This window comes from Dendrobates tinctorius, unplaced genomic scaffold (assembly GCF_039654945.1).
Source record: "Dendrobates tinctorius isolate UK_male_01 unplaced genomic scaffold, ASM3965494v1 ptg000103l, whole genome shotgun sequence".
Taxonomy (NCBI): Eukaryota; Metazoa; Chordata; class Amphibia; order Anura; family Dendrobatidae; genus Dendrobates; species Dendrobates tinctorius.
The window spans coordinates 47,701,121-47,725,775 of NW_027361771.1; the positions used below are offsets into that span (position 1 = coordinate 47,701,121).

General features: G+C 47.2%; 1 long non-coding RNA gene across 2 annotated transcripts; it reads right to left on the reverse strand.

The window, feature by feature from the left end:
* Positions 1 to 671: 671 nt before the first annotated feature.
* On the reverse strand, positions 672 to 24,633 carry LOC141100150 (uncharacterized). 2 transcript variants are annotated; one of them, XR_012234616.1, is made up of 4 exons: positions 24,387 to 24,633; positions 12,894 to 13,020; positions 11,642 to 11,714; positions 672 to 3,271 (listed from the first exon to the last, which is right to left on the reverse strand). It is a non-coding gene; the product is annotated as an uncharacterized lncRNA (long non-coding RNA). The 2 variants fall into 2 exon arrangements; XR_012234617.1 differs by having other exon boundaries at positions 24,526 to 24,632.
* Between the last annotated feature and the right edge of the window lie 22 nt (positions 24,634 to 24,655).

Sequence of the window (24,655 nt, forward strand, 5' to 3'; positions counted from 1 at the left end):
AAAAAAAAAAAAATCAGCTTCACCAACTTGAGTTGGTAAAGCTGTTTTTTTTTTTTTCTTGAATTTGTCCATTTGGGAGCCATTTATTTTAATTTAGTGTAGGGACTTGCAAGTTTGAGGGCCCTTGATTTGGTTGCGAGCTGTGTATTTTAATTAAAATATCGATCAATACCTAATTTTATACATTTTTCATCTTTTATTGCAGCCAGACCCTTTAGTGTTGGTTAGGTGACTTGGGGGTGTCTGTCTTGTGGGGTGCACTTATATAGTGCTGGGCAGACCACCTGATCTAATAGTATGGGCATACTGTACATAATAGATATTACACAATGACTGCTAGTGACCCAGTGAGAGCATCCTAAGTCACCAGTCAGCCTTGTTGAAGTGACTAGCTTGGAGGGTGTTAGGTCTATGAACATGCTTATACCTAGTTCTGAGCAGATACTAAATGGTTCTGTATACAAATTGTGAACGATTAGGCAATTACATTTTTGATGAATAATTTTATTGTTGAACAACTACAGTGCTTTCGGTCAATCCAAAACTTTAATAAACTTGAATATTTAAAGAGAATAAAAGTGAGGCTGCGTCTTTCTTAGGAGAATCTTTGTGTGCATAATTATTGGGCAACTATTAGTGTGCAGAATTATTACGCAACTAAATGACAAGTGTAAATTTTCCCATCTAAATTGTTTATTTTAATGTTACAGTGAGAACTCACCAACTCAAAAAGTACAAAATACATTTCTGACAAAGAAAAAAAAGCCATTACAAATATAGCCACCTGTGACGACACAAATTTAATCTTAATTATTCCAGAAGAATATTTTTAGTAGGCCGGGAGATAGACTATTGTTTGAACGTTGACTCAATTGATATTGGTGAATTGCTGAATGGCTGCTGATTAACTCCTATCAGTTCATACAACTTATTGTGTTGCTATCTGTGGAAGACTGGGACACATGGTCTTTGAACAATTAATATGTTGACTACCCATTGTACCAGGCCATGCAGTTTGTTGACTTGCAAATATGGAAGGATAAAAACTATGAACCGTCAATGAGAGATTGAGAGAAGAGCTCCTGCCATCTTCCCCCAATCCTGTCGAAAAATGCTTGAATAAGAGCTGTGAACCTTAAACTTGGTATCTGCCTCTGTTTCAAGGGAGACTCTACAGAACAGCTGACAAGACTCCATAGCTCCATCAAGAGGATTACAGCTTTGACATTCTACAGTATGTCAGCTTAAGGATCACAGCCCAAGCTGGAAAAATATAGATCTTCTCCATTGACCATCACTGAATCCATGGATACGCTTGGAGGAGCCAGGTTGGGCCCCTCTGGTCACCTGACAATGTGCGTCAATGGACTGTCCTACTCTTTAAGGATGCCCACCGAAAGCAGCATGCCACTGGTGGGGGTAGTTGGCCCTGGAAGACCTGAACTCACAGTTGCTCTAATTCCTGTGAGCCAGCGGTAGAGGGAGTGTGAAGCATCTGCACCTCGCCACCCCGCCTGATGTCATTACATCAGCAGGATCACATGGTAAGGTCTCCCCACTTGAAACAATGTGATGTTCTGCACCCCCTTGGGGCACGGTAGGTCAGCTTGGCAGTTTTATACAAATACCCCCTGTCCACACGGGCCCAGGAAGGCACAGGATGTGAGAGGAGGAGGCCCAGACAGTGACGCACATGACACCACACTCGCCCACAATCCTGACAGGCTGAGATGCCCTTTTCACTAGGCTCAGCGAAACACAACCTTAACAGCCTGGTAGAATTGCCACCACTTTGTCTCTTAACGGAAATTTTATTGGGCCAATAACCAGCCCCGATAAAATGGAAAGTTAAACCAGGAAATGGACGTGTGGATTCGTGGATCAACATAAAAGAGCAGCCCAAGGTTATATTTTATATTTAAACGCCTTAAGGGCACACTAGACAATACAGTATATACACAATGGTGATACATATATAGTGGTCAGTTGTGCAAATACAGATAGTGGTAGTGCAAACGATTTAAGCAGAATATATGTCAATTACCGGGTTATATTAGATCATGAGTGCGCAGGGTCCTAGGTCCTTCACATCACATTACTCGACGTGACCCGCCCCTGTCAAACTGGAATGCATGCAGAGAGCAAGAGAAACCACATGGCTGTACACCATCCTTTATCCCCTTTAGGTCAATCCTCTCCTGCACTCCAGCCTGAACTTAAATCCTCTCCCCTGGGGGTTTGTAGCTAAATCTCTAAAACCAATGAAACATAACTCTTTTATGGACGGTAATATGGCAGCAGTTCTGGAGTCATCGGATCTGGCCAGGCCCCTTCTATGTGTTAAGACCAAGCATGCCTTTGCTACCTGGCTTCTAGTAGCTGTTCTATATAACTCCATACCCCGGGGTGCTAGAACCCCTAGAATGCAGTCAATCTGGTCCAGAGCTCATGAAAAAAGTAACCAGTGTGTGATCAGGACGCATGATAAATCCTTGTTCTCCTTGTTCTTGTTCACAGCTGACTCAATAAAGCAGTTTAAAGCTCATGATGTCCACATGGCAAGCCTTTTGTTCTGCTATGAGGTGGTCAAGGTGTGAGATCTGTCACTCACAGTCCTTTGACTCTCGACCCCCCCCCCCGCCTATAACGCTGTTTGAAGAAAGTGACTACTAAAAACTGGCAGTAGGTAAAAGGACCAACTAGCTCATTTTTAATAATATCAGCCCATAGCAGTGCCCAACCTCAACCGTGCTCGTGTCTTACTTCAAAGTTGAGGTCTGTGTGATACAGCCACGGGACCCTTCATTTGCTGAGTCAAAAGTTGTTCTCATCTTACCAGTCCATAAAACCTTTGAAATATTTGTCTTCATATAGTTCTTGGCCCTTTCTTGATTTTTCACCTTCTGTGTCTTGCTCAGTGGTGGTGGAGTTTCAGCCTCCCTTATTTTGGTCATGTCTCTGAGCACTGAACACCTTGTACTTCTGGGCACTCCAGGAAGGAAGCAGTTCTGGAATATATCAGCACTGGAGGAGAATGGGTTTCTGGCTGCTTCACTTTGGATGCTTCTCAAATCTTTGTCTGTTAACGTGCGTCTTTTTTTCTCAACACGCTTTTTGCGACCTTGTTGAGTATTTGCAACAAAACTTTTGATGGTTCTGTGATCACGCCCCAATATCTTGGCAATTTCTAGAGTGCTGCATCCCTCTGTAAGACATGTATCTATTTTTGACTTTTCAGAGTCAGTTAAATCTCTTTTTTGGCCCATGTTGCCTAAGGAAAAAAAACAAGCGTCAAGTTTATACAGCTTGCAGTTAGAAAATAAATAAAAAATGATATGGTCAAAATACTTGCTTAACTAATAATTGTGCACACAGTATACACACACACACACACACACACACACACAGTGAGCTATAATGTATATGAATCTGTAATAATGTGTACTATAATGTACACACAGAACATTTTTGGTACCCTTCTGTTAAAACAAGAAAAACCCACAATGGTCACTGAAATAACTTCAAACTGAAAAATTATTTTCAATTTAAATTTACTGATTATTAACTAATGAAAATCAGACATTGCTTTTGAATTGTGGTTTATCAGAAAAATTTAAACCAAAGTGATGAAAATGGCCTGGATAAAAATGATAGTGCCACCTAGCAACGATTGAAAATAGTTTTATTTTAGGGACATGTTAAACTAAGGGGTTGTTCTATAATTAGCAACACAGGTGTATACACTTGTAACCAGTCTTTTTAACCCCTTAACGCCCAATGACAAACAGCGTTTGGTTCGGGCTCCGGCGATGAGCCCGCACCTTTTCCTGCACATGACAGCTGATGTGTACAGCTGACATGTGCCCAGAACAGCCGTGGGTGGAATTGCAATTCACCCGCAGTTATTAACATGTTAAATGCTGCTGTCAAACTCTGACAGCGGCATTTAACTTGCACGTGCAGGAAGCGTGTCATTACCTCCTCCCATTGGCACACGTGTCACATGACCGCGGGCCGCCGATGGGTTGGCATGACAACCTGGGGTCAGGAGAAGCCCCCTGTGGTTGTCACTGCTGGACCGCTATGAGCGCCAGCTGGTGGTCGGCACTCATAGCAAGTAAGTGTATCTGCTACATAGAGGAGGTGCTGTAGCAGAATCGATCGGACAACTGCAGCTTCAAGTATCCCATGGAGAGATAAAAAAAATGTATATATAAATTTGTTCAAATCACCCCCCCCCCTTTAAAAATCAAACAATAAAAAAGAAAAACATGGATTTTTGTGAGTACTCACTGTAAAATCCTTTTCTCCGAGACGCTCATTGGGGGACACAGGTACTGTGGGTGTATGCCACCGCCATCTGGAGGCTGACACTAAGTAAACAACACAAGGTTAGCTCCTCCTTCGCTGCATACACCCTCACCCCGATTGAGGGCGGAAACCAGTTTAGTGCAAAAAGCAGTAGGAGAGTAACAAAAAAAACAGCCTTAAATGCAGATAACAATATGTCTGGAAAAAGTCCACCCTGACATCAAAGAATGCACATTAAATAAAAACAGAGCCAACTTGGCTAACAGGGTGAAACTGTGTCCCCCAATGAGCGTCTCGGAGAAAAGGATTTTACGGTGAGTGCTCTCAAAAATCCATGTTTCTCCTTCATCTCATTGGGGGACACAGGTACTGTCGGACGTCCTAAAGCAGTCCCTGGATGGGAAGTTGACTCACCAATCCAAGCTACATGCACCTCCTGTCTAAAGGTGCGCCACCGCTGCTTGGAGAATCCTTCTACCCAGGCTCGCATCTGACGAAGCCTGAGTATGAACATTGTAATGTTTAGTAAACGTGTGCAAGCTGGACCAGGTCGCTGCCCTGCACACTTGTTCCATCGAAGCCTGGTGTTGAAGCGCCCAAGAGGCGCCCACTGCCCGAGTAGAGTGCGCTCTGATCCCTGATGGAACCGGCGCACCCCTGATGTGGTAGGCCTCCTGAATAGTTAGACGGATCCATCTGGCTATGGTCGATTTTGAGGCTGCGAGTCCCTTCCTGCGCCCTTCGGGGAGCACGCATAGCGTGTCCGTCTGACGAAAGGGTGCTGTCCGCGCCACGTACCTTCTGAGTGCTCTCACCAAGTCTAACGTATGAAGAGCCTTTTCCACGCGATATACCGGCGCTGGGCAAAACAATATCTTCATTAACGTGGAAGGAGAACACGACCTTTGGCAGAAAGGGGAGAGCTGGTCTGAGCACCACCTTATCCTTGTGGAAGGTGAGAAACGGTGCTCGGCAGGACAAGGCCGCCAACTCAGAGACTCGCCTAATGGAAGTTATGGCTACCAAAAATACTACCTTCCGGGAAAGGTACGACAAAAGAACATCCTGAAGTGGTTCGAAAGGAGCATCCTGTAGAACACTCAGGACCAGATTAAGGTCCCAGGTGTCCAGGGGCGCCCTACAGGGAGGTACCAAGTGGGAGACTCCCTGGATGAAAGTCCTCACCTGCATATAGGTAGCAATTCTTCACTGGAACAGGATGGACAGTGCCGATAGCTGTCTCCTAAGGGAGCTCGGGGCCAAACCTGAGTCTAGGCCTCACTGAAGAAAAGCTAGGGTGTTGGGAATTGAAAATGTCAGCGGAGAAAAACCACGGTCTCGACACCAAGTGAAGAAGACCTTCCAGGTATGGTGGTAAATTCTCGCCGAGGTAGCCTTCCGGGCGCTAATCATTGTAGCTACCACATTGCGGCTGAACCCAGCCTGGGTCAGAATCCAAGATTCAACGGCCATGCCGTCAAACACAGGGCCCCTGAGTTCGGGTGGAAGATCGGGCCCTGGGACAGTAGGTCTGGGCGGTCTGGCAGTCGCCAAGGGACGTCGGCAAGCAGCTGCACTAGATCTGCGTTCCATGCTCGGCGGGGCGAGTCTGGCGCCAGCAGAATCGCTGGAACCCCTTCTGTTTTGATCTTCTTGATGACCCTTGGGAGCAGCAGTAGCGGGGGAAACAAGTATGGAAGGCGAAACTGGTTCCATGGCAGAACCAATGCATCCACTGTGAACGCTCGTGGGTCCCGAGCGACGAACATGGGCACCTTGGCGTTCACCCTGGAGGCCATCAGATCCACATCCGGTGTTCCCCACCGTTGGCAAATCTGCTGGAAGACCTCGGGGTGCAGAGACCATTCCCCCGACGCGACACCCTGAGGAAGTCTTCCGCCCAATTCTCCACGCCCGGGATATGGATCACCGATATCACCGAATGTTTCCTCTCGGCCCAGCGAAGTACGTGCCCTACCTCGCGCATGGTTGCTCTGCTGCACGTGCCCCCTTGATGATTTACGTAAGCCACCGCCGTGGCGCTGTCCGATTGAATTCGGACGGGACGTCCTGCTAGAAGGTGATGAAAATGTTGCAGTGCCAGCCGGACTGCTCGTATTTCCAACAAGTTGATCGGGAGGAGTGCCTCCTGCGGCGACCATCGTCCCTGGGTGGTGTGGTGGCGAAAAACTGCTCCCCAGCCGAGGAGGCTGGTGTCGGTTGTGACCACTAGCCAGGGATCTGGGGGGGAAAGGGTTTCCCCTGCAGAAGGGAGGACCTGCTCGTCCACCACTCCAGTGACTGACTGACCTGCGAGGATAGTCAGCATTGATGATCGAGTGTGAACGGGTTCTTGTCCCAGGCTGACAAGAGGGCGTGCTGTAGGGGGCGAAGATGAAATTGGGCAAACGGAATTGCTTCCATTGCTGCCACCATCTTCCCTAGCACTCTCATCCCCAACCAAATGGTGTGCGGGACTGGCTGCAGAAGCTTCTGGACTCCTTGCCGGAGCGCTAGAGCCTTGTCCTGAGGGAGAATTACCAACCCTCGGGAGGTATCGAAAATCATGCCTAAAAAAGAAATCCTCTGTGCTGGGACAAGGGATGATTTTTTCACGTTGACCAACCACCCTAAGCGGGAGAGGATATCCAACGTGATGTCGACATTTTTCTGGCATGCCCGAAACGAGGGGCCCTTCACCAAGAGGTCTTCTAAGTATGGTAAGACGACTATGCCTCAAGAGTGTAAGACGGCCATCACAACTGCCATCACCTTTGTGAACACTCTGGGAGCGGTGGCGAGCCCGAAGGGCAGTGCTGCAAATTGGAAATGTCGGCCATTGATGGCGAACTGCAGAAACTTTTGATGCGGCGGAAAAATGGGGACATGCAGGTAGGCATCCTAGATGTCGATCGAGGCCAAGTATTCCCCTTGGCCATTGGCCGCTATCACTGAACGGAGAGATCCCATTCGGAAATGCTTGATCCTGATGAACTTGTTCAGGAGCTTCAGGTCCAAAACCGGTCTGTTCCGTCCTTTTTGGGGACTGCGAACAGATTGGAATGAAAACCCTGTCCTTTCTCGTGCTCCGATACGGGAACAAAGACTCCGTTGCGCTGGAGTGAGTCGATGGCCCCTAGCAACGCCCTTGCCCGGGGTTCCACTTTGGGAAGCAGAGACAGAAAAAAACGCTTTGGGGGAAACTTGAAAATCTCTATCTTGTATCCTGCGGACACTAGTTCCGCCACCCATGAGTCGCGAGCTATCGTGACCCAGACCTGGTGAAAGCAGTGCAGGCGGCCGCCTACTCTGCCGATGTCGCCTAAAAAGTGCTCTGAGTCATTTGGCTGAGGGTTTCTGGGCCCTGGCTCCCCTTGCCCTGGGCTGGCGAGCATGCATTCTCCCCAATGGGTTGGCTCTATATGAGACTTGTCGCTCCCTATCCTGGTTGGAACGACCTGGAGCGGCAGAGCTGGCTGCTGTTGTCCACCCGGGGTTGCGAAAGGCCCGAAACCGTGCCTGAGCTTGGCGAAACGGCTGCCTGGCCCTTTGTTGCGGGAGGAAGCTGCTTTTTCCCCCATAGCATCAAAAAGGAGTTGGTCTAATTTATACCCGAACAGGCGGCCACCCTGATAAGGCAGGGAAGTTAACGACTTCTTGGAAATAGAATCGGCACGCCATGTCCTTAACCATAGGGCCCTCCTAATGGCTACCGCATTCGCGCCCACGAGTGCTGCACAATTGGCCACATCCAAGGAAGCATTGATTAAGTAGTCACCAGCCATAGCGATTTGACTCACGATCTCTGATACCTCTGAAGGCAGGTGTCTATCCTGCAAGACCCTGTTCAATGACACTGACCATGACATCATAGCCTTGGCTACCCACGTTGCCGCAAACGAGGGAGAGAGTGCTGATCCTGATGCTTCAAAAACCGAGCAAGCCAAACTCTCTATGAGCCGATCAGTGGGGTCCATGATAGACGAACCACTAGGTACAGATAACACGGATTTCGAGGCCAAGCGTGACACTGGTGGATCCACCACTGGGGACGCTGCCCATCTTTTACAGAGCTCCGGGGCAAACGGATATCTCGACTCTATCGTCTTCTGGCCCGAGAAACGCCTATCCGGCCGTTCCCTGTGCCGCTGCACTATGTCTTCAAACTCTGGATGAGCGCCAAACACTCTATGCGGTCGCGTACTCCGCTTGAAGGATACCTTATGGCCTGACGCCAAAGTGACGTCATCCTCAACCTCCAGAGTCTGATTAACAGCATCGATGAGGCTGTCAATTGTTTCCAGACACCCCGTGGTATCTAGGTTCAGCGGCTCGTCTGAGTCATAATCTGAACTCTGCCCGCTCCCGACAACTAGTGAAGGCGAGCGTGATGCCGAACTTACGGATGCCGAGGCACCGGATGGGCCAGGAGACGCCCTGTGGGTTCGTTTCCTTTGGGCCTACCTGGAATGAGAGCGGCCCCTGCAGGCCGGAGGCTCTTACGAGGTGGAGGACCCCTCCCAGATCAGCGAGGCACTATCCTTGCCCCTATCCGGGGCATGAAGAGACTCGATCGCCTTTGTAAGCGATGCCATAGACTGCGATAGCAATAAGACCCATTCCGGAAGATTTAAATCCCTGGGCTCGGTCGCAGGGGAGGGCTCCTGGGCGCGTTCGGAGTCGCAGGCCTCGCATAGTTTATTGCTCTGCGCCCGTGGAAATGAGGCCCTACAGGCGATGCATGCAGCGTATAGGAATGTGTGCATCTTCCCTTTCCCAGCCATACTGAATCCGCCCGGCTTCAATGCTGCCCTGCTAGGGGTTGGGGAGGAGGGAGCACCTTTGCTGCGTGGCCTCTCACAATCGGGACCGCACTTACACAATCGGGACCCACACGTCCTCCCCTGCTGCACCGTCCTGCTGAGGGTGGGCCGACTGCTATTTCCTGGTCGCGGCCTACCCTGAAGCGAAGCCGGGGCCTCAATTTATCCGGCGTCCGCCCAGCTCCGGAGGGCGGGCCGCCGGAAGTGATGTCGCGCAAGGAAGGCGGGACTTCCGCCAGCGGCCTACCGCTGGCCGAAGCCGCGGGCTGGATTCCTGATGTCCGCCCTTGATGGGGGTGGCGGCGGGCGGGCCGGGCGCCGCATCCCAAGGCCAGCGTCACTACCAGCGCCAGGCATCGCGTGCTCTCCTGCCTCGCTCCACCGCTGCAGCAACCGAGGACTGCCGGGGAGGGGGGGGGGGGTCGGGAAAGGGAAGGAAAGAGGAAGGGGCCTATGCCCTCTGCTGATCGCCTGAAGATAAGGGCTCCAGCCCTCTGGACGCTACAGGGCCCTCCCTGGCCATCCCTCTCCATACCGTCTGGCTCCGCGACCTCGTATCAGGTAGAGGGGAAAGGGGGGTGAATCCAGGACGGTGCAGGCACCCTATCTCTGTCCTCCTTCCAGGGCTGAGGAGAGGGACCGTCCGCCGCCTTGCAGCGCCGCCGTCAAGCGTTGGTGGAGCAGTGGGGGCCGCACAGACTAGTCTTCTGCCCCTGTACAAGACCATGGTTTCCGTACCTAGGGGTGGACAGGGCTAAGTGCGGCATCATGTCCCACGTCGCGGGAGAGGATACGTGGCGGGACACTCACACGTGCTCGCCCGTTGATGGTTTGGGGAAATCGGACCCTTTCAATAGGATCCGTTGCCCCTGTCTAATCTTCATACAAAAAAAAAAAAAAAAAAGTCTGGGGAAAATGGCCCAGATATGTCCCACGGTGCGGGAAAGGATACATGGAGATGATACTCAACACGTGCTCGCCCGTTGTTGGTTTGGGGAGATCGGACCCTTTCAATAGGGTCCGTCGCCCCTGTCTTATCTTCATGGGAAAAGGAAAAGAAAAAAAAAAGAAAAAAAAAAAGAAGTCTGGAGAAACCCAGACATGTGTGCCTCCAAAGACACTAAGCATAAAACTGGTTTCCGTCATCAATCGGGGTGAGGGTATATGCGGCGGCGGAGGAGCTAACCTTGTGTTGTTTACTTAGTGTCAGCCTCCAGATGGCAGTAGCATACACCCACAGTACCTGTGTTCCCCAATGAGACGAAGGAGAAAAAAATCAAATACACACATAGTTGGTGTTGCAGCGTTCGAAATCGCCCGATCTATCAATATATAAAAAGAATCCAATCGATAAGTGGCGTAGCGAGAAAAAAAAATCAACACGCCAGAATTACTTTTTTTGGTTGTGGCAACACAAATAAAATGCAATAATGGGAGATCAAAAGAACGTATCTGCACCAAGATGGTATCAATAAAAACGTCAGATCGGCAGGCAAAAAATAAGCCCTCACCCAGCCCCAGATCCCAAAAAATAGAGATGCTACAGGTCTTGGAAAATGGCAACTTTTTTTATTTTTTTTTTTTTTCTCACCACTTAGATAGAAAAAGAACCTATACATGTTTGGTGTCTATGAACTAGTAATGACCTGAAGAATCAATGGAAGGTTAGTTTTAGCATTTAGTGAACCTAGTAAAAAAAGCCAAAAAAAAACAAGTGTGGTATTGCGCTTTTTTTTGCAATTTTACTGCACTTGGATTTTTTTTCCTGTTTCATGTTACACGACATGGCAAAACCAATGGTGTCGTTCAAAAGTACAACTCGTCCCGCAAAAGACAAGCCCTCACATGGCCACTTTGACCAAAAAAAAAAAAAGTTATGGCTCTGGGAAGAAGGGGAGCAAAAAATTAAAATGCAAAACCAAAACTACCCCTGGTCGTTGAGGAGTTTAAGGGTGAAAAGTAGTTGTACTGATTGGCATCATGGTGTGTACCACACTGAACATGGACCAAAGAAACCTAAGAAGAGATTTGTCACAGGGGATTAGAAAGAAAATGATAGACATTGAGAGGTAGGACAGGGGCTCACCACACTTGCTTGTCATATGAGTAGCTGAGAAGCTTGAGACTGGTGGGTGCTAGCTCTTGCTGGTGAGGCGCAACAAACGAAGAACGGAGGAATGCAGCACATCCATCTGGTAAAATAAAAATCCTTTATTCAGATTCCATTAAAAACGAGTAGATCCAAGCAAGAACACTAAAAAAACTGACTTGTTTCTGGAGCAACAAATGTGCTTAGTCATAGTATGACGCATACTATGTCTAAGGTTGTTCGATGTGCCTGAAATGCGTCAGTTTTTTAATTTAATGTTCTTGCATAGATACATGGATCCTCTCATTTTAAATTAAATCTGAACAAAGGACTTCTATTTTACTTGATGGATATGCTACATTTCTATTTACTCCAGACAGACAAACATGTTAAAACATCTTCAAACTGCTTGATGTACCTGTTACTGCAGTTGCATATATTATTCAGTAGGTTATGGTCTATGGGACTGTAGTCAACCTCTCTGGACGTGGCTGCAAGACATGGATAATACAAACGGTAACCAAAGAGCCCAGAACAACTTCCAAAGAGATTAGAGGTTCACTCCAAAGTCAAGGTAGATCAGTGTTAGAAGGCTATCATGGCTACACTGGACTTAATGGATGACTACCAAACAAATCAAAGAATCACGAGACTGCAGTTTGTCAAAATGAATATTGACAAAGCTTCCGGGAGAATGTCCTATGGACAGATGAGACAAGACTAGAGAATTTTGGAAAGCCACATCTGCTCTATGATCACAAATGCAAAAATGGAGCATACAATGAAAATAACACTGTACGTCAGGGTCGGACACTGACAGCTTGGGGCCCCTGTGCAAGAAATGTGTCTGGGCCCCCCTCCTTTTATGGCGTCAAAGCTGTGTGTATATATATTTTTTAATATTATTTAGCCACACACACATACATGTACTAATAGCAAGGGTAGTGAAACCCGGTATATACGACATGTGGGACAATCAATGTAGTCAAAGATATCTATATAATGGTATTAAGGAGTGTGCCACCAACATGTACACCCACGGACTATAATTGACCAGTTGTACTATATTACATAGCAAAGGGGGGGGGGGGGACAAATCCAGAAAACAACTCATGGTCATGATAAAATTGCTTTATTTATTTAAGTGGTCAGGCAAGGTACAAAACAACATGCTGAAAAGCCATAAAAGAATGTAACAACATAAACAGCAGGTAGGGACACAGACCCAAGTCACCGCTACTGCACCTTAGAATACTAATAAATATATGGTGAAATGATATTCCACTCAATGAGAGAGACACAGTGGATCCAGGCAACAATCAAAAGTATATATTCATGTGAATAATAAATTACCACAGGGACCCCCCGATTGCCATCTGCCATTTACCATTGAGTCCAGGTAATTTATTATTCACATGAATATATACTTTTGATTGTTGCCTGGATCCACTGTTTTGTACCTTGTCTGACCACTTCAATAAAGCAATTTTATCATGACCATGAGTTGTTTTCTGGATTCGTCCTCCCCCCCTTTTGACACATACATGTATGTATATTACTTAGTCTCCTTTATTATTTATATTGCTGTCCCTTACACAGTGCTCTCTTGTTATGTACAGTACCGTCCCTTACATATTGAATTATATAGAGCCCTGTTTTTTATTACATACCGTCCTGTCTTGTTAGCTGTATAATGCAATGATGGCTGATGAAGCAAGGGAAAGCTTCCTTTCTAATGGAGGAGCTGATGGACTGGTAGTTTGGTCACCGGCTCCTCGATCAGCAGTCATTTTATATCTAAAAAGAGAGGGGACTATGTAATAAAAGAGGGCACTGTAAACAACAAAATTAACAAGAATACACTATGTAAGAGACAGCACTATACATAACAGCAGAGGAAGCTATATAATAAGGGACGGCACCATATATAACTAGAGAGGATGGTACGCAATAAGGGATGGTGTTATACATATTAAAAGAGGAAACTATGTAACTAAGGATGATGTTATACAGAATTAGTGAGTACACTATATACTACAGGACTGTGTTAGACAAAGTGAGTACACTATATAATAAGGGACTGTGTTAGTCCCTTACTATATAGTGTACTCACTATGTCTAACACAGTTCCTTAGTATATAATGCACTCATTATTTCTGTGTTAGACATAGTGTGTACCAGGGCTGTGGAGTCGGTAAGCCACAGTTGCGACTCCGACTCCTGGATTTTATCAGGCTCCGACTCCTTCATAAATGGCCAATTCATAACAACAAATTTACTGTTGTAAAATATTAAACATCGTGCTTATTCAGTTTCTCACCATCATATAAGTAATCAGACCACTTAGAGCAAAAACTACATTTATTAGAATACAATTAGAATATAGCAAATAACTTTTATAAACTTTTAGTAAATATGCAATAAACACTTATGCAGTTAATAAGAAGAAATCTATAAATTTGTCCTCAGAAAAAGTATTGCCTCTGTCAGATCCTCCTTCATGGATGCCCTCAAATCTGATCTAATTATTTTGAGAGCAGAGAACAACCTCTCTACACTAACTTGTGTTGGTGGCAAAGCAGTAACCACTCGGGCAACATCTCTGACAATGTCAGGATACAGAGAAATCGCTTGTTGCACTGTTATTTTTGATGAACGGTCAAATTTCTCAATTTCTTTTAGTGCACATGAAAAATTCTGCTGAAATGTACTGGCAGTGTTCCTTGATGGGGATGACTCTATGCGGGAACGCTTTGCACGGTCCTTGTGATCCAAATATTTTTCGAAATTAAATTCTTCATCAGTTGATGATGAGGGTGAAGATGTGGCAGGACGACCAAATTCTTCTTGTTCCTAATGACGGTTCTGCAACCCTTTCATCCTTACTGCTATTTCAAACAGAGCTTCTTTTCCTTTACTTAGCTGTTGATCATCTAGAAGAATCCAATGCATTGGGTCTACATAAACAGCTGCCAAAAGAATGTTATTTTGTAATAGTAGCTCCTCTCTCCGTTTCATTGATGTAGCAATGCCACTTGCAATTAACCCTCCTCTTTGGGACAGGCGAAACATCAGGTTCTTCCACTCCTTTAAGAAAATACCTGGAGTTAAGTCCTCTGCTTGTAATTTTTTAGTCACTGTAAATGGGTGCTCTAGCAATTTTTCCAGCTCAGTCACCTGATTCCACTGACTTTCATTTAGCGTCAGTTGAGGGTTAGCCATGTCTACAAGAAAGGTTTTCAGTTCAACCAAGCAAGTACTGCCCCATCGTGTGGCTTGATCAATAATTGCCCCTTTTCCAGCACGTCTCTTCAAAATTGAGTCAACTTTAGGGGTTCTGGCAACAGTAGCCAATTTTCTCACCTTGCCAATCGGTGCAGCAGCATGTCCTTCTTGCAGACCGTCTCTTATAACCAGCTGTAGCGTATGCACAACACAGCGCATGTGATGAATGAAAGAACATATTGACACAGTTTCAACAAGATCATCTAAACTATCATGTTGCTGTTCATCTGAAGCAACTTCAGTTTGCTCCTCAGTTACAATACTGTGTTCCTCTATTTCAAACATTTCTGTGTCTGTGGACCCAGAATGTTCTTCTAGCTGCTGGTCACCATCATTACTCTCATTCATTAGCTTAATAGTACTTATCATATTTGAAGCATTGTCAGTTACGACAGAAAGAACTTGCTCTTTTTTAAGTTCATAGTCTTGCAGAACCTTTTCCACCAAGACCTGGAGAAACTCACTGGTGTGATGAGCTTTGGTGTCTTTTACTGCCAATGTCTTGGTAACTATTTCATTTTTGTCACAAACAAATCGGACATTGAAGGCAAAATAGTTCACTCTGTGACGTGTGCAGGCATCCATTTTAAGAAACAGAAAGCGTCCCTTGAGAGTTTTTTTAAGTTCTTCCTTTTGTTTAAAAGCTTCTTCGATTACTAATTTTCTAATACTCTCTCTCTCTCCAGAGAAACACCAAGCTTGCGGGCCATTTCCCCATTCAGACACATAAAAACTGGTCGTGAAAATAATGAAATAGGCACACTATCCTTTACAACAAGCTCTATGATCTATTTTTTAAATGTATCTACTGTCATTGTCACAGTAACTTTGTCACTGACAAAATATCTTGCAACTGATGGCTGCAAAGTTCTCTGCTCCTTTGTTTGGCTGGAAGAGCTGGGCACTGGTTCATTGGTTTGGATGCAGTCTCTCTCATCCACTGCTTTCAGTACTTCTGGATGAAAGCGCTGTAGATGTCTCTTTAGATTAGAAGCTCTGGTAGGAGCATTTTTATCTTTGCCTGAATATGCACTCATCTTGGCTTCACAGCATTTGTTTTCGTCTGGATCATTTGTCATACACTGACAGACATAATGTTTTCTATCTTGAGTGATGGTGAAATGTTCAAATACAGCTGATTTAATGTGATGCTTCTTTGACATTCTCAGGTTTTTAATTCTGCATTCACAATCCAAATGACAATTGTTTTTCCTAAAAACAATTGTACAAAATTATTGCCAGGTCGTACGACTGATATAGTGGTCAGTAATACTGTTATTATTCCTCATGTACTCACAGTTAACTGATGCAAAGTTTGTTGAAAGGATAATACTTCTTACAGTCTTCCTCTTCTGAGTAGCAGGCAGCTGTGAGATGCTTGGAAGACGCACACCTAGTATGATCTAGTCTAGAGGAGGAGCTTTACTACTAACAATTTGCAACACATTTTCACTTTCAGTTTCATACATTGTAAGTAGGGGGGGTTGGGGCAGCATGAGGTTAACCAAGTATAAGATTAGATAAGGGCAGTGGAGAACAGTGACACACAAGAAGTAAGAAATGTCTATCTCCAGCAGAACTGCTTATCACTGTTGTTCATAGTTTGATAGAACATATATATTTGAGTAACATTTATAAAATTCATATGAAAGTTCAATTCTGAAATATTAATACATTTTTTTTAAAGCTGGAGTCGGAGTCGGTACATTTCTACCGACTCCAACCAAAACTAACTCCGACTCCACGACTCCGACTCCACAGCCCTGGTGAGTACACTATATAATAAGGGACTGTGTTAGACATAAGCGATAATGTCTTCCTCGACCTCCCCCTGTTTCTAAGGCCATTATAAGTCCCCCTTCCTCCCATCCCATCCCAATCCCCCACACCCCTCGTTGTCCTCCTCCCCTCGCATCCCATTATTGTCCTCTCCCCCACCCCATTATTGCCCTCTTCACCACCTCCATCATTTTCTTCTCCCCACCACTATCTTTGCTTTCTTCCCCACCACTCCCATCATTGCCCATTCCACCACCTCCATCATTTCCTCCTCCTCCACCACCCCCATTTATTGCCCTTTCCACCACCATCATTTCTTTTTCCCCACCACCCCATCATTGCCTGCTCCCCATCACTCCCATCATTGCCTGCTCCCCATCACTCCCATCATTGCCTGCTCCCCATCACCCCCATCATTGCCTGCTCCCCATCACTCCCATGATCCCCTCATGGCCTTCTCCCTTTACCCCCCTCATGGCCTTCTCCCTTTACCCCCATCATGGCCTTCTCCCTTTACCCCCATCATGGCCTTCTCCCTTTACCCCCATCATGGCCTTCTCCCTTTACCCCCATCATGGCCTTCTCTCCCCATCACCCCCATCATGGCCTTCTCTCCCCATCACCCCCATCATGGCCTTCTCTCCCCATCACCCCCATCATGGCCTTCTCTCCCCATCACCCCCATCATGGCCTTCTCTCCCCATCACCCCCATCATGGCCTTCTCTCCCCATCACCCCCATCATGGCCTTCTCTCCCCATCACCCCCATCATGGCCTTCTCTCCCCATCACCCCCATCATGGCCTTCTCTCCCCATCACCCCCATCATGGCCTTCTCTCCCCATCACCCCCATCATGGCCTTCTCTCCCCATCACCCCCATCATGGCCTTCTCTCCCCATCACCCCCATCATGGCCTTCTCTCCCCATCACCCCCATCATGGCCTTCTCTCCCCATCACCCCCATCATGGCCTTCTCTCCCCATCACCCCCATCATGGCCTTCTCTCCCCATCACCCCCATCATGGCCTTCTCTCCCCATCACCGTCTTCTCCCCATGTCCCCATCTCCTCCAGGTCAGGCTAACCCCCACACACACACACACACACACACACACACACACACACACACACACACACGGGTTGGACAAAATAGAAACACCTGGAAACATCAACAAAAGTTAGTTTAATATGGTGTAGGTCCACCTTTTGCGGCAATTAGGCTAGTTTCACACTATTTTCCACGCAGTGCTCGGCGCCGCTAAGCCCCGCCCCATCCGGTCATCACCGCCTACTATCGCACACGGCTGCATGCGATCTGCGCAGCCTATCTTTAGCATAGGGTGTGCAGACCGTGCGCTGGCCGTGCGCTAGTAGGATTTTAGCATGCGCTGCGCACTTTTCAAGGTGCGCCGAGCGCACCAAAATGCAACATGGTGCGTTCAGCGCACCTTTAAAAGTGCGCAGCGCACGCTAAAAATCCTACCAGCGCACAGTCTGCGTACCCTATGCTAAAGATAGGGTGTGCAGATCGCATGCAGCCGTGTGCGATAGTAGGCGGCAATGACCGGATGGGGCGGGCAGGGAGCCGGCGCTTAGCGGCGCCGAGCGCTGCGTGGAAAATAAGCTAGTGTGAAACTAGCCTTACAGCCTCAATTCTCCAAGGTATAGATTCATACAAGGTGTGAACTGTTTCCAAAGGAATGGTAGCCCATTCTTCAGTTAAAACACCCTCCAGTTCTTTGAGCGACGATGGCGGCGGCAATCGACGTCTAACTTGAATCTCTAAAATCGGCCATAAATGCTCAATAATGTTGAGGTCTGGGGATTGTGGGGGCCAGATGAGATGCTCAACTTCATTAGAATGATCCTCGTGCCATGCTTTAAGGATTCTAGCTGTATGAATTGGTGCATTATCATCCTAAAGATGGTGTTCCCCTCCGGGAACAGTGCTTGAACCATAGGATGCACTTGGTCGCCCAAAATGCCTAAATAATCGCGGCTATTAATTCTTCCATGAAGGGATATCATTGGCCCGGCGGATCTCCACGAAATAGTACCCCAGATCATCACAGAACCTCCGCCATGTTTTACGGTTGGGAGAAGGCAGTCTGGATGGAATGCTTCTTTCGGCTGTCTCCAAACGTACACCCGACCATATGGTAAACGATGATTCGTCTGAGAATATCACGTTTCCACTGCTCGAAGGACCTATTCTGGAGGTTTCTACACCACTCTAAACGCTTGGAAACATTTGTCATTGAGAGCAGCGGTTTTCGAATTGCACCTCTTCTGTGGAATCCAGATTTGTGCAGCTCCCGACGAACAGTTTTCGTGAAAACTGGGTTCTGTAGGTGTTCATTGAGCTCAGCAGTGATTTTCGGAGCCGTGGTTTTGCGATCCTATATCACAATTCGCCTTAGAGTCCGACGGTCTCTCTCAGTCAACTTCGACTTTCGGCCGGACCTGTGCTTTGCTGCGGACGTTTTTCCTTCTCTTTCAAATGCAGTTATTACCTCTTGACACGCCAAGCATTTTGGCACTGTTACACTAACACCTGCCATACGAGCACCAACAATTTGGCCTCTTTAAAAATCTGAGAGGTCTGCCATTGGTATCAGGTTCTCATCAATGTTCTTACAATTCTGCAAAACAAACAGTTAATTTACATACACATATGACATAACACAAAATAATCAACTACAAAATATTACCATATGTCACGGTTTGCATGTTTATAACATGTTCGAAGATTATGATGACAAAATGTTAGGGGTTTTCATTATTTTGTCCACCCCCTGTACATACATACATATACACACACACACACACCACCTCTCACCTGTCTGCAGCATCGCCCGCGCTTCCTCGCTCACACAGCAGCGGCCGCTGAATGATGATGTCATTCAGCAGCGCTCCTCTCTGTCAGACAGGAAGTGCGAGCGGCAGGCAGGAAGCAGGACGGGTCCTTGTTGCTCGGCTCCTGCTATTCCCTCTTGCAGGCAGCGGAGCTGCTTGGATCGCTCCCTGCCCGCTGCTACACGAGGGCAATCTGGCCAGGGGCCCCCCGGAGCCTCGGGCCCGGAGAAAATGGCCAGATTGCCCTCATCATTAGCCACCTTGAAGGGCTCCCAGGAAGCTCTGGGCCCCGATGCAGTGCAGCGGTTGAACGGGAGGTATGCCCGCCCATGTTGTACGTACTGTGAAATAAGAAGGCTCGGTTGTGATTCGGGGCTGCATCTGGCACAAGGTGAATATTTGAAGGGTGCAATGAAATCTCAAGACTACCAAGGCATCCTAGTTCAAACTGTGCTGCCCAGTGTCAGAAAGCTTGGTCCGAGTCGCAGGTCCTGGTTCCTACAACAGGATAATGACCCAAAACAGTCAGCTAAAAACATCCAACAATGACCAAGAACAAAGCATTGCATTACTCTGAAGTTTCTTCTTTGAGCCCCTATCTAAACCCTACTGAAACACTGTTTGAAGAAGGTGGTGGAAGAATTCTACGGAATAAGGTGCTGAAACATGCAGTCTCGAGAGGACCCCTTTACACTTGAGACAGCTGGAGCAGTTTGCTCATGAGGAGTGGGCCAAATACATGCGGACAGGAGCAGAAGTCTCATTGAAAATTACAGAAATAGTTTGAGGTGGGCTAGGCAACGATATATTAACTCCTTCCCAACATTGGACATAACAATAGATGGTTGGCCATATCTGGGGTATTTTTACATTCAGCAGAAATTGTGGGACACATTTTGGTGCCATTTTTACCCATTTCCCAGTGTGAAAATGTAAAATCTGGGCCTAAAACAAAATTTTGGTAGTAGAAACATACCGTATTTTTCGGACTATAAGACGCACCGGACCATAAGACGCACCCCAATTTTCAGTAGGAAAATAGGGGAAAAAAAAAAAAAAAATGTGTCAAATGGGGGTCCGTCTTACAGTCCGAATTCAGCTTACCTGGGAAGGGATCCGGCACAGGTGGAGAAGTAATCACAGGGGTCATTCAGTGGTCCAGGCTCGTGTGGTGGCGGCTCTGTGCTGGGGCAGGTTGGTTGTTCTGGGGCAGCTGCGCTGGGGCAGGGACAGCTGTGCGGTGGTGGCAGCTGCGCTGGGGCAGGGGCAGCTGTGCGGTGGTGGCAGCTGCGCTGGGGCAGCTGTGCTGAGGCAGGGGCAGCTGTGCTGAGGCAGGGGCAGCTGAGGCAGGGGCAAGTGGGCTCTGCAGTGGTGGCAGCAGTGCTGGGGCAGGGGCAGCAGTGCTGGGGCAGGGGCAGGTGGGCTCTGCGGTGGTGGCAGCGGGCTGTGCTCTGGTGCAGGGGCCGCGGCTCCGCCGGCATTTCTTCGCAGCCCGAAGGTCCCCGCAGTTCCCTTGCTGGCCGCCGCCATGTTGCGGTGGCCTCCGGCAGCATGGACGCCGGAAAGATGGCCGCCGGTCTGGGGACGGCAGATGCGCGGGATCAGATCTTGTCCTGAGATCTTGGGGGACGAGATTCAAATCTCGGCAACGAGATCTCGTCCCCCGAGATCTGAAGCTGCGCATGCGCCGTCCCCGGACCGGCGACCATCTTCCCGGCGTCCATGCTCCCGGAGGCCACCGCAACATGGCGGCGGCCAGCAAGGGAACTGCGGGGGCCTCCGGGCTGCGAAGAAATGCCGGCAGAGCCGCCGCCGCCCCTGCACCGGAGTGCCGCCCGCTGCCACCACCGCACCGCAGAGCCCCGCCCGCTGCCACCACTGCACCGCAGAGCCCCGCCCGCTGCCACCACTGCACCGCAGAGCCCCGCCCGCTGCCACCACTGCACCGCAGAGCCCCGCCCGCTGCCACCACTGCACCGCAGAGCCCCGCCCGCTGCCACCACCGCACCGCAGAGCCCCGCCCGCTGCCACCAGGTTAGTACCGTGTATTGCGACCATAAGACGCACCCCCCACTTTCCCCAAAAATTTTTGGGGAAAAAAGTGCGTCTTATGGTCGGAAAAATACGGTAGTTCTTTTTTCTTCACTGCTCACTGGTTTAAAGTGGCAGTAAGATCACTGCACCACTAGATGAATTCATTGAGGAATGTGATTTGTACAATCAGTTTACATATAAGGGGTTTCTGTTGTTCTGGCACCTCAGGGGCTCTGCCAGTGTGACATGACACCCTCAAACCAGTCCAGCAAAATCTGAATTCCAATAAAGCGACTCTTCCCTTCTGAGCTTTGCACTGTGCCTCAAAAGTAGTTGTTGACCACATAAGGGGTATCGGCATGCTCAGGAGAAATTGCACAACAAATTTTTGGCGTTTCATTTTTTTCAGTTAATCTTGTGAAAATAAAAAAAATTGGGTCTAAAATAAAATTTTTGTGAAAAAAAGTTAAATAAAATGTTTGTTTTTTCCTTCCACATTGCTGTAGTTCCTGTGACGCACCTGAAGGGTTAATAAACTTCTTGAATTCAGTTTTGAGCACCTTGAGATGTGCAGTTTTTAGAATGGTATCACTTTGGGATATTTTCTGCAATATACACCCCTCAAAGTCACTTCAAATGTGTGGTGGTCCCTAAGAAAATGGTTTTGTAAATTTTGCTCTAACAAAAACTCATTGCTGAAAAACGAAGTGACAGGTTCCCTTTAACAGAAAGGTTCCACATGTAATGATGTGCGGTATATTTTATACATCCATGTAAAAACATTAACAAATAAACACACACTCTCTCCACCACACCGCTGCGCACACATTGTCATTCATATTGACACAGTCACTGACACACACAGACTATGACACTGACTGCCGCTCTCACACTGACTCCTATACATTATATATACACACAGTCTATGACACTGACTGCCACTCTCACACTGACTCCTATACATTATATATACACACACAGTCTATGAGACTGACTGCCGCTCTCACACTGACTCCTATACATTATATATACACACAGTCTATGGCACTGACTCCTATACATTATATATACACACAGTCTATGGCACTGACTGCCACTCTCACACTGACTCCTATACATTATATATACACACAGTCTATGACACTGACTGCCGCTCTCACACTGACTCCTATACATTATATATACACACACAGTCTATGACACTGACTGCCACTCTCACGCCGACTCCTATACATTATATATACACACAGTCTATGACACTGACTTCCACTCTCACGCTGACTCCTATACATTATATATACACACAGTCTATGACACTGACTGCCACTCTCACACCGACTCCTATACATTATATATACACACAGTCTATGACACTGACTTCCACTCTCACGCTGACTCCTATACATTATATATACACACAGTCTATGACACTGACTGCCACTCTCACACCGACTCCTATACATTATATACACACACAGTCTATGACACTGACTGCCACTCTCACGCTGACTCCTATACATTATATATACACACACAGTCTATGACACTGACTGCCACTCTCACACTGACTCCTATACATTATATATACACACACAGTCTATGACACTGACTGCCACTCTCACGCTGACTCCTATACATTATATATATACACAGTCTATGACACTGACTGCCACTCTCACACTGACTCCTATACATTATATATACACACACAGTCTATGACACTGACTGCCACTCTCACACTGACTCCTATACATTATATATACACAGTCTATGACACTGACTGCCACTCTCACGCTGACTCCTATACATTATATATATACACACAGTCTATGACACTGACTGCCGCTCTCACACTGACTCCTATACATTATATATACACAGTCTATGACACTGACTCCTATACATTATATATACACAGTCTATGACACTGACTGCCGCTCTCACGCTGACTCCTATACATTATATATACACACAGTCTATGACACTGACTGCCGCTCTCACACTGACTCCTATACATTATATATACACAGTCTATGACACTGACTGCCGCTCTCACGCTGACTCCTATACATTATATATATTACACACAGTCTATGACACTGACTGCCACTCTCACGCTGACTCCTATACATTATATATACACACAGTCTATGACACTGACTGCCGCTCTCACACTGACTCCTATACATTATATATACACACAGTCTATGACACTGACTGCCGCTCTCACACTGACTCCTATACATTATATATACACACAGTCTATGACACTGACTGCCGCTCTCACACTGACTCCTATACATTATATATACACAGTCTATGACACTGACTGCCGCTCTCACACTGACTCCTATACATTATATATACACACAGTCTATGACACTGACTGCCGCTCTCACACTGACTCCTATACATTATATATACACAGTCTATGACACTGACTGCCGCTCTCACACTGACTCCTATACATTATATATACACACAGTCTATGACACTGACTGCCACTCTCACACCGACTCCTATACATTATATATACTCACACAGTCTATGACTTCCACTCTCACACTGACTCCTATACATTATATATACACAGTCTATGACACTGACTGCCGCTCTCACGCTGACTCCTATACATTATATACACACACAGTCTATGACACTGACTGCCGCTCTCACACTGACTCCTATACATTATATATACACAGTCTATGACACTGACTGCCGCTCTCACACTGACTCCTATACATTATATATACACACAGTCTATGACACTGACTGCCGCTCTCACACTGACTCCTATACATTATATATACACACAGTCTATGACACTGACTGCCAGACTCACACTGACTCCTATACATTATATATACACACAGTCTATGACACTGACTGCCACTCTCACACTGACTCCTATACATTATATACACACAGTCTATGACACTGACTGCCGCTCTCACACTGACTCCTATACATTATATATATATACACAAAGTCTATGACACTGACTGCAGCTCTCACACTGACTCCTAAACATTATATATACACACACAGTCTATGGCACTGACTGCCGCTCTCACACTGACTCCTATACATTATATATACACACAGTCTATGACACTGACTGCCACTCTCACACCGACTCCTATACATTATATATACACACAGTCTATGACTTCCGCTCTCACGCTGGCTCCTCGCTGTGCACAGACCTGTACAGTCCCCGATGTGCTGACACCGCGCAGTAAGGAGCCCTCCGCTCAGTGTGATGGGGACACATTACTGCCCGTACACGCCGTGTGCAGAGGAGACCCCGCCCACAGTCCGGTGGCTGCCGCCCTCCACACTCACCTGGAGCCGCCGCTATTTACGGCCAGGGCTTACACACCGGATGTCAGGTGCTCATACACTTCCTGTCAGCGTTCCAAGCCTCACTACCACTGACGGCCGCTGGACTGAAGGACCTTTGATGACGTCAGGC